This window comes from Pan paniscus, chromosome 14, assembly GCF_029289425.2.
Source record: "Pan paniscus chromosome 14, NHGRI_mPanPan1-v2.0_pri, whole genome shotgun sequence".
In the NCBI taxonomy this organism is placed as follows: domain Eukaryota; kingdom Metazoa; phylum Chordata; class Mammalia; order Primates; family Hominidae; genus Pan; species Pan paniscus.
The window spans coordinates 109,598,928-109,610,567 of record NC_073263.2 but is presented as its reverse complement, the minus strand read 5'-3'; positions in this window follow the sequence as shown (position 1 = coordinate 109,610,567).

The following is an 11,640-nucleotide window of genomic DNA, read 5'->3' as shown; positions in this document are numbered from 1 at the left end:
CTGCTCTCCCTCTTCTTGTGTTACCATTGGATTTTGCTCTCAATTGCCTGAAAATGGCAGTCTTCATCGAGGATTGACTGTCTGATGAGATAATACAGGAAATTTAGTGTGGGGTTTTAGAGATTAAAAACCCTCCTGCATCCAGGGAATGCCACCATGGTTTAAAATGACAAGATGGTGTGGGTTTGTTATTTCAGAGATACAGGGGGCAACACTGTCACCTGCAGGTATGTGGGAGGTATGAAATGTATCTAATTCACTGGGTTATGTAACTGAGGAGATTTTTGACCAGGGTGTTGCCAGCGTCACCTGGTTTCCCTGCTGCTTTTAACAAACGGTGAGAGGACAGGAGTAAGTAAAGGAACGACTGTTCAACAAAAATAAATCATGACTTGCTGGTTTGGAAGATTCTCAACTCTCCACATGCCGAATGATGCCAAAATTAAAAAATGGCTTCTGAGCAAATATCTAATCCAAGCACCACCAAGAAAGCATGGCCTAAAGACGAGGATGAAGATGTTACTGTGAAATGTTTTGTTCAAACCTTAGAAAGACCAAATGTGGCACTCTAGAGATCTCTGTCAGACAAAAGGCCTTTTAACGAGATGAAGGGTGTGTCTCACATCCTCTAAATCAAACATTGGACTTCCAGGAAATTTAAAGGAATTGGTCTATAGGCTGTTGAACAGAAGCCCACTGGCTTATTTTTTCATGGAATCCAGGTGAAGTTTTGCAAGATTCTCTGACTTGGTTCTTAGCAAGGGTGTTAGTCAAGTTGCTAAATTTTCCAGACTTCTCAGCGACACTGGAATTTATTTATTTCTCTTTTAGAGACTCTGAGCAGAGAGAAGATAGAGCCTCAAAGAAATGAGTCCCTTGGCTCTTTCTCATTCTGTAAATGGTTTCCCTAACTTTTTCTTTTCTTCCTTCCAGCAGACTCAGGAATCTCAGCCACTTTGCCCTCTCTCAAAAGCTGGCAACATATTTTTTGGTAAAGATTTTACTGCCAATGCCCATAAAGGAAGAGCCAAAGAGAACAAAAAAATTAAATAACATTATATAGTTCATAAGAATATATAGTTCATAAGAGTTTCATAGAACATATACAAACTTTTGTGGATAAGTTCAGTGTTAAAGTTCAAAAAGTTTTTTTTTAGTAGGACATCTTGGAGTTTTTGTAGGCGAATATAGTATATTTTTAAAAGTTAATAATAGCATGCACATATAGCCTGTTTTCAAAGTATACATATATATACTTTGAATATATATGTATATATGTATGTGTGTATATATATATGTGCACAAATACATATGCACATACAGAAAACAATTTCTTCTCAAGTGCACGTAAAGCATTTATAAAAATTTTGGCTGAGTCCTAAAGCAAGTATTAACAAATGTCAAATAAAGTAACTAGTAACATTCATTTTGACTGCAGTGCGATTTTATCAGGAAAAAATAAACAAAAACCAAAAAGGACCTCAAAGTTAATCAATTTAAATAGAGCCTTCAATTATGTGGACTTAATTTCACAAAGCTAAACTGCCTACCAACACTGTTGAGTGCCTGTTTTACCAAAACAGAGACCAATCTCATCCCCTGAAGTGACACCATTCTTTTGGAGAACACCAGCCCTCTGGTGGCAGGTGGATTCCATTGGCTCAAGTCCATTATGAGCCAGGGCTCTGATAACTCTTTGCTGAACCATATACTGACTTTGGATATGAATTTGACTTAAGTGCCTGCTCTATGTCTTTCAGGGTTACCACTGTAAAATTACTGAATGCCTTATTCCTTTCATGGTATTTCACACAGCGTTATTTCTGATCAAGTTCCTCTCTTTCTGTCTCTTTCTAATGACAAAAAAAAAAAAAATTAAGCAATAGACTGACACCATAGCACATTCACACATCTTACCATGTACCAATTATAAGATGCAGCTGACTCACTGACAGTTCTGTTACAGCATCAACTGAGGGAAAATACCTTGAGAGTTTGGGGGGTTGTCCTATAGGATGTAGTGTATATACTGAAAGATCAGTGAAGAAAAAATTCTGCTTTTTCCATAACTAGAACTTTGGATTGGGGAACCCAGGGATGAAAGGAGGAGCAGCACCTGCCGCTCTAAGACCTGCGAGCCATATGCAAATGTTTGCTTCCTGACACCGTACATTTAGCCTCTGCTTGGTCAGAAGTCAGGGTACAAAGGAGAGATGATTCATCAGAGGCATAAAAACGTTTCCACTGAGACTATCAACTTGCCATTTCTGGCTCATTATGCCATTGATCCAATAATCCTCAAAATATTCTGTGCCCACTGCACTCGTAAAGAAGCCCCAAAATACTCTGCATCCGCTGCACTTGTAAATCCTGAATAGCACAGAGAAAACAGTGATACAGCTACCATGAGTGGAGGAACAGCAGGGTTCTTGGTTCTGGCGCCAGTTCGGATAAAACTACATGGACACATGTGGAGTGGTTTTAAGAAGCAAAAAGTGTAATAGGCAAGAAAGAAGGAAGGAAGAAGAAAACAGCTCCCCCAAACAGAGACAGAAGGAGGGCGGATTCAAACAAAGAGAAAACCCCGTGTGCGGTGGGTGGAAAAGTGGCTGCTTATATGAGGACGCGGGAAGAGGTGGTGTTTGATTTGCATAGGGCTCAGGGGATTGGTTTGACCAGGCATGTCACTCACGTAGCCGCTGAAAAAACTGGCCCTCCCACCCTAACTTTAATATGCAAATACAGGGCGCCATGATGTTCTACACACGTAGGGCTATGTGGGGGCAGCCATGTTGCCAGGCACATGTGGGACAAATGCAAGAAGAAAGTGGCAGGAATCGTCATGTTTGGGTGGACCCAGTTTCTAATGGCCAACATTTGCATATCAAAGGTTGCCAGCCTGGCTCTAAGAGCCAGAGCCGGGCTTTCCCTGCTAGACAAGAAACGTTTCTGGAGCTGCTTTAAAAGAAACGAAAACTTCCCAAGGACCCCTTTTCACCTCGGTCTGCCTAAAGTAATTTCTTAGTAACTCCTATAACAATAGGGCTGCTCTTGGCAAGGTAAGATAGGAGGAAAGAATTAGGAGCCCAGGAAATCATTTGGGGTTCATCATTCTAATGTCATATCCAGTGGTAAAAATTCGTGGAAGACTTCTGCAATCTTATACATACAAGACCATTAGAAGCTCATACCCTGTGGAAATGAAGATTTGGGTCCTCCACCCACACTCCCAAATAAAGAACCAATCTCCCTGAAGTGCTGAATGAGGCAATGGAAACATGGAATGGTTAGAGGGATAAGACATTTTAGATGTCATTTAGATTTCTTGATAAATTACAGGAACAAAGACTTTAATAATTACTCATTTATTTATTCTTGCATTGTTAAGCATATACTTGTTAAAAATTAAACAATTTTCTTTTATTCTCTCTCATTTTTGTAAGATCAATAAAAGGACTGTTGATGGAGGCTAACTTTTTAACTAAATCCTTAGGTTTTAGGACAGAAAAGTGGATTGGGACTGACCCGGAGGAGGGAAAAGCATCATCCACAGATGTGCACGGTGATTGATAGTTCTATGGAGTTCCCTTTTCAGGGTGTGGGGAAATGTAACTTGGACCACACTCTGTGAAAGTGCAAATGCAAATGGAAGGGTAAGTATAGATGCGGAAGAGCGTACACTCTAGTGAGTCTTTGCAAAGACTTTAAAGTTAGTAGCCGCACGTCCCAGCATCTCTCACAGATAGGGTCCTGAAAGTGAATTAAGTTCTTCCAGTTAGATAAACTTACATGAGGCATAGGAAGTGGAGGTTGAGTGGAAGCTCTACTCCTGGCTGTTTTGGAAAGCTGGGTCAGGACATGTGGATATTTCCCTGGATAAACAGTCAAGGTCCACTACTCCAGCATTTTAAAACATTTTACCAGGACCTAATGCTCTACATTAACTATTTTTATGCTTAAGATAATCGGATAAGCTATTTTCTTTTTTTCTTATAACAGAACCCTTACTGGCACATCTTTTAATGAAGAAATGTTGGAAACATTCCTTCAAAATAAGAAATGAGACAAACATGCCTGATCATTTCTGTTCAGTATAAGAAAAATAAATAACATGTATAAGAATTGGAAAAGGAAAAATAAAACTATCAAAACTATCATTATTTTAAGATTATACCACTGTGTTTATAGAAAAAACAAATAAATTATCTATCATTATTATTTTTAATTAACATGGGGTGCCATTATGTTGCCCAGGCTAGTCTTGAACTCCTGGTCTCAAGCGATTCTCTTGCCTTGGCCTCAAGATAATTGATAGACATCATTTTAGAATGTATAAGATAGTTGTCAGTGTTGCTGACTATTAGATCAATATGTGAAAATCAGTTTTATTTCCACTGACTAATAATAAGCTATCTGGATTTGTAATTTAAAAAGAGATAATGGTTATGGTAGCAAAAAGAAAAAGCAAGAAATTCTAATGTCTAGGGGTATATCTAGCAGAAAATTTTTTTTTTTAATTAACTGGTGGGGTGCAGTGGCTCATGCCTGTAATCCCAGCACTTTGGGAGGCCAAGGCGGGTGGATCATGAGGTCAAGAGATCGAGATCATTCTGGCCAACATGGTGAAACCCCATCTCTACTAAAAGTACAAAAATTAGCTGGGCATGGTGGCGCACGCCTGTAGTCCCAGCTACTCCAGAGGCTGAGGCAGGAGAATCGCTTGAACCTGGCAGGCGGAGGTTGCAGTGAGCCGAGATTGCAACACTTTACTCCAGCCCGGCAACAGAGCCAGACTCCGTCTAAAAAATAAAAAAATAAAAATAAATAAAAACCAAGGCAATTACAAAGAAAACTATAAAAGCTTATAGTTTTTTTTGTTTTTGTTTTTGTTTTGTTTTGTTTTGTTTTGAGCCAGAGTCTCGCTGTGTCACCCAGGCTGGAGTGCAATGGCACGATTTCAGCTCACTGCAACCTCCACCTTCCGGGTTCAAGTGATTCTGCCTGCCTCAGCCTCCCGAGTAGCTGGGATTACAGGCACCTGCCATCATGTCTGGCTGATTTTTGTATTTTAGTAGAGACGAGGTTTCACCATGTTGGCCAGGCTTGTCTTGAACTCCTCACCTCAGGAGATCCGCCCACCTTGGCCTCCCAAAGTGTTGGGATTACAGGTGTGAACCACTGCACCTGGCCTAGAAAAATATTAAGAAAGACTCAAATAAACAAAAGATCATACGACATTCAAGGTAAGTAGAACCAATATGGCAAAGTTGTCAATTTTCCCCAAATTAATCTACACAATCAAGTCATGCCAATCTATAACTAACCTGGGTGTTTCATGAAATTTGGCAAGCTAATTTGAAAATTCATATGGGCTTGAAAAAGGCCAAGAGGAGTCAAGATAATTTTGAAGAAGGAAATGGCTGGGGGATTTGGTGTACTAGAACTTAAGATGTATTTTCAAGTTATTTTAAAGCTTAATAGTTAAGGCCACATAGTATTGTTTATGGGTAGGCCAAGACACAATTGAAACAAAATAGCACAGACCAAGGCCAGTGCCTCTGAGAAACCTAGCATACAACATAGCTGAGAAAGAAGATTGTTCAATAACTGGTGCTGAGTCAACTAGTTAACCATATGCAGACAAATAAACCTGAATCCTTTTTTACGCCATGTAGAAAAAGCAATTTCAGTTGGGTTATGTTACTAAATATGACAAAACAGTATTAGCAGTGTGTTTTTATAACCACAAAGTAATGAAAGTTTTCTTAAAGAAGACACAGAAAAAAAGAAAAATGCAAACAAGTTAGAAAAAATTAAAATTAACTAATTATTTTAAAAATATTTTGTTGTTAAAAGGTACCATAGAATTGCAAAAATAAGCCATGAACTAGGAGAAGATGTTTGATACATGCTTAACCAACAAAAGATTATTATGCAAAATATATTAATAATTTTGACTAATTAAAAACAAAAGATGGACCACCCAATTGAAGATAAGTAGAGAAATGGGTAGGCATTCCAGGAAAGAAAAAAATACAAATGACAATTAAATATATTAAAATGAGACCTTACTGGTTTGAAAATTAAAATCAAAATTATTATCTCACATTCATCAGATAGTCAAATATTAAAATCCAACAATATCAAGTAACGCTGAGGATATGGAGCGGTGGAAACTCATATACTGCTGAGCAAATTGGAAATGCCTGCTATTGACCATAAGAACATTTTCTCTGAGGTGTGTCCCCTGAGAAACTTTCACTCATGGAACCTAATGGTCATGACAACATTGTTTGCAATAACATGGAACTGATTCCTAAAAATCATAGATTTCTGTGAGTTAAGAATTATAATTTCTTTCTCATCTATTAATATATTAAACAAAGTATTTGACCAATGAGCATGACTTATATCAGTATATATTTTGCACAAGGCAAACCATTCTGTTTTTGTTTCTGCAGCTCTACCTCTGGAGAGGTCTTTAAATTTAGTATAAGCTTTCTCCAACTTCAAATTATTGATGCTAATTCCTCCAACTTCACATATTCTAGGTTTAATTCCTTGCCTACATTTAAATTGTTCTATATCAATTCTGGCAAAAAGTAACCCTGTACTTACATACAGAGTTTGATGTTATATTGAATTCTGGCTATTGATTTCATTCAATATGTTCTAGTGTCCTTTTCTACCTTAAAATTCATGCTGAGAACATAACATGATATTCTAAGCATGCACCTAAGGCTACAAAAGTAGGGAGTGTCAATCACATATTTTGCTCTAGATAATACATTTCTATAAACGTACCCTTACTAATGAATATTAGGTCTGAATAGCCTATAGTAGCTGTGTTACCTTGTCAGTGTTATAATCCATTTTTGTCTTAATAACCTCACCCTGCTACAAGACACAGCTGAAACAGCCAATGATATATTACAGTCACCACTCCCAACTGTGAGAGGAGAATTGATCTCACTTTGTAATCTTGGTATCTCTTGTCCCTAGTGGGTATTTTCCCCTCTGTTTACTCCTATGTACCTGCAAGTACCCAGTAACAACTTATCCTCAATTATTCCACTCTATAATTTCCTGGCCCAATAATTCACCTCTGTAGGCCCTGATTTGCACCCTTGTACCTTACAGGAAATGGGACTCCCACTAACTTCTTCAGCTGGGGCTCTAACATTCTGTCTATCCTTTGCTAATCTCTTTCTCCATGTGGGCTGGAGTGTGAACTTCACGGAATACCCTAATAGAATCCTAGTTCATACCACTGGGAGTCGATGAAACAAAAAATCTTGTTCCTGCCTCAATAATCCATCTCATCAACTTAATCAGTCCCCTTGGATAGTGACAGTGTCACCACAGGACATATCTTCTGTGGCCTAGTGGATATTGCAAAGCTTTATGAGTAATTTAGTGCCCTAGAATGAATCACCTAACTCCTGAATTCCCATCTTATCTCTGCTTCTGGTTATTTTTTCATTTTTATACTTGCTCATTAATATCTTAACTCATTGGCCAACAGGCTGTACAACTACATAAGCCTCTTCAAATAGAGGCATTTTTTTTTCCTTAGTAAGGTCATATATTAGGCTATCTTCAGAATTTCATTTTGAGAGCCTCCCATCATTCTTGAATCATTTTCCCTTATAAAGTCTCCTGCTGTTGGAACATACCTACATTTGTTCTTTGAAGTTTAGAGAGACTCTAAATTTTGTCATTACATTTGATTCAAACAAAGTTTACTGTTGATACAAAAATGAACAATACTTTGTCCTTTGAGAACTCATGACCCAGTTTGGTTAGATAATGTTGTACAAGATAAATTGGTAAAGGCTCTAATAGATGGTCTTAGTGAATATTTAAGGGCCAGAGGAGAGACTAGAACAATCTGCAGAAGTTCTGAAATATGAGTAGGGATTTTTCCAGTACATGAAAATGATAGAGCATTTCTCACAAATGGTAGCAGCATATGTGCAGGCACTGTTGTGTGAAACAGCATATTTGTCCAGAGAACAGGAAAGACATCATTATGGTTGAATGATGGTGTATGACAGGGGAGTGATTAGAAAAAAACAGCAGGAGTAAGATTAGCAGGAGTAAGATTATGAAGAATATCGGTCAGGTTTCCTGCTAGAATATGAATCTCGTCATGTACTATGAAGTATCCACATAAGATGATTCAATAAAGAAATACTAAAATTTATGTTCTTAAAAAATAACTCTAAAATATTATTATTAGTTTGGGTAATGCAAATTTTCACTTCCATATTAGTCTTTTCTACACTGCCATAAAGAACTGCAATTTATAAAGAAACTGTAATTTATAAAGAAAAGAGGTTTAATTGACTCATAGTTCTGCATGGCTGGGAAGGCTTCAGAAAATTTACAATCATGGTGGAAGGGGAAGCAGGCACATCTTACATGGCAGCAGGCAAGAGGAAGCCTCTGAAGGAGGAACTGTCGAACACTTACTTAGAAGACCATCAGATCTCATGAGAACTCACTCACTATCAAGAGAACAGCATGGGGGAAACTGCTCCTATGATTCACTCACCTCTCACCTGGTCCCTCCCTCGACAGGTGGGGATTATGGGAATTACAATTTGAGATGAGATTTGGGTGAGGTCACAGAGCAAAACTATATCAACTTCTGTAGGATTGACCTAACTGTTTTAGGTAAGAACTTAAACTCATGGAAGTGGTGGTCAGGTTCACATATGTTCATGTATGTTGGATATTACAGTTTACATAGTCAATGAGTTCTATGCACTTATGATTTCCTACCTCTTCTTGAATATTTCCCATTTCCATAGTTACATTCCAAGTTTAGCCTTGAGTAGCATTTTGATGGACAGTGACCGAAATTGCATTTTACAACTTATTTTGAAACCATGGGGAGAAATAAGGTTGAACATCTTCTCAATTTTCTAAGAGGTTCCTAGATTATCGCAGCATAATTTTCTGTGTTCCTTATATCTTACACAAGATATGTTGTCTGTAAGATTTGAACTCAGGAGCTCATTTGTTCATGACTGTATCACAAAGAGATTTCACAGGGCCTAGAATCTAGTAGACATTCAATAATATTTACTAAATGAATGGAACAAATAAACAATAACAACAACAAAAAGCAGTCTAATTGAACCATGCTACATCCTTGGCAGGGAGTTGGTGAGAGGTCAAATATGGAATTGTAAAACCAATATAAGATTCAAATAAGATTGTGTCAAGCTGGCATGTGGTGGAGGCCTGAGTCATACTCAGCCCCTGATCTTGATACATGCAGCTCATCTTTCTTGCATGTATTGTCAGAGACAAAAGGAATCGCATTTCAGGTAGAGAATTTCTCTAAGTATATAAACCAATTTAAAGATGAAACACATGTTTAAAGATTCAGAACTTTTTAATAAAAAACAACTTTCTACTTGTTTTTTTAATTTCCTTTATTCTTGGATACTTTTATTTGTGTACAAACATATATCTTCTCGATCTCCCTGAAAAATGGAATACATAAACATCTACAGTGACTGAGACTATAAAATGAAAATATAATGTGACTGTAAATGAATTGTACAGTTCATCTACATAGTTCGTGTACATGGGCATAGTACAGCACAGAAAGACAGACATATTTACCTGTCGCTGGATGTCTGCATTTTTTGTGAGTCATATCCATCTTTAAAACACTTAATGTCTCATCTCCTCCTCTTTTGTTCATATGCAGGACTCAACATGAATTTAGCAGCTCTTATTTGCCATAAGCTATGCCTGGGGTTGAATGAGGTTCATTTTCTTCTTATGCGTATGTTTTACCTTCAAATTTGGATCTTCCACAGGACCCATCAACTTAGCTCATCATAATTATTACACAGCATTTTTTACTGGCAGATCTTCTATAGAGCCATAGAAAACATGTAGGGGGTGGAAAAATTAAGCTTGAGTTCATTCTTTCCATTGTGGTTATAGCATTGTGTCAACTCAAGTGCCGTCTCTCCTCTCACCTTGTATAAAAGGAGTGAGGCGGCTGCATGCCATTCACAGTTTAGGAACTCAGACAATGTATCACTAGAAAAGCACTGAAAAGGATATGTAGGCTTCTCTTATATTTTAATTATGAGAAACAGAGATTGAGAGAACTTATAATGACATACTGCAACCACAGATATCAAAGTTAGGATAAGAAGACCGGTGTGGTCTTTCTGCAATTGTTTGTAACGGTTAGTGTTAAATAAGCATTATAATATGCAGAACATATGTTTTCTGTGGCATCTACTATCAGAGTAGCAATTCATCACATGACTTCAACATTAATAATTCTAACAGCCATTCTTTAGGTACTTTTCATGTGCAGGGTGCTTTATGTTCATATCTGGCCTAATCTCCATGGCACATTCATATGACAGATACTATCATCCATATTTTATAGATAAAGGCAATGGAAAGTTAGTACCTTTAACCCTGGCCATCCTACAATTCATCATAGAATTAAAACCCCAACCCAAATTTTATTGGATGAAAAATTCCATGCTCTAACAACTAAGGTATACTCTGCAGTCAGGCTTAGCTTTGAAATAAATTGATGAGACTAGTCCATGTCTAAGCTTCCTCTCAACTACAATAATCAATGATTTGATTCTAAGTTTGTCTCTTAAAAAGAATCATGAACTAACTCTACGTTTAAGATACTGACAATCCAGTTTTCTTGAAAGTTTTACTTTTTTTCCCCTGAGAAAACTACAGTGAACTGGTCTCAAAGCTTTGCAGGCCATTTTAGAAATCTCCTTGGGGCTGGCGCAGTGGCTCACGCCTGTAATCTAGCACTTTGGGAGGCTGAAGTAGGCAGATCACCTGAGGTCAGGGGTTCAAGACCAGCCTGGCCAGCATGGTGAAACCCCATCTCTAATAAAAATACAAAAATTAGCCAGGCGTAATGGTGGGCGCCTGTAATCCCAGCTGCTCGGGAGGCTGAGGCAGGAGAATTGCTTGAATCCGGGAGGTGGAGGTTGCAGTGAGCCGAGATCACACCACTGCACTCCAGCGTGGGCAACAGAGTGAGATTCTGTCTGAAAAAAAAAATAAATAAATAAAATAAAAAAATAAAACCACCACCACCAACAACAACAGCAAAGAAATCTCCTTGGTATTAAATATAACTTTTCAGTTGTCATATAGAGACCAGGGGTGTGCTGCAGTGGGGGTGGCCTGCTGGTTGACCCTGATCGTTTGCCCATTAACATTTTTACCTGTTTTTAATTGAAAGGATTGTACACTTAACAATTTTCCTTTTATATTGTACAAGTATCATGCCGACGAACACTGACCTTTTCCAAAATGCCATAAATGTATAACTTTTAAAAATATTCTGCCTTATTATTTTAGTGGGATCATCAGCTCTCTTTGCAGGGGAACAGGGCAACCAGTTAGTTCATTTTCAGTGCCCTGGGGTTTCTGTATCTCCTTCTTGTTCTCTTCTCATTGAACATGTTTTGCTCATTAGCATCATCATTGCACAATGAGGAAAGGCAGAATGGAGAGAGGGTATTTTTTCCTGCCCATTCCAAAGCAGCTGAGTGGGCAAATAAATCAAACAAGAATCTGAGAAAGTGTCTGATGTTCCTATATATTTACGCTGTTTCT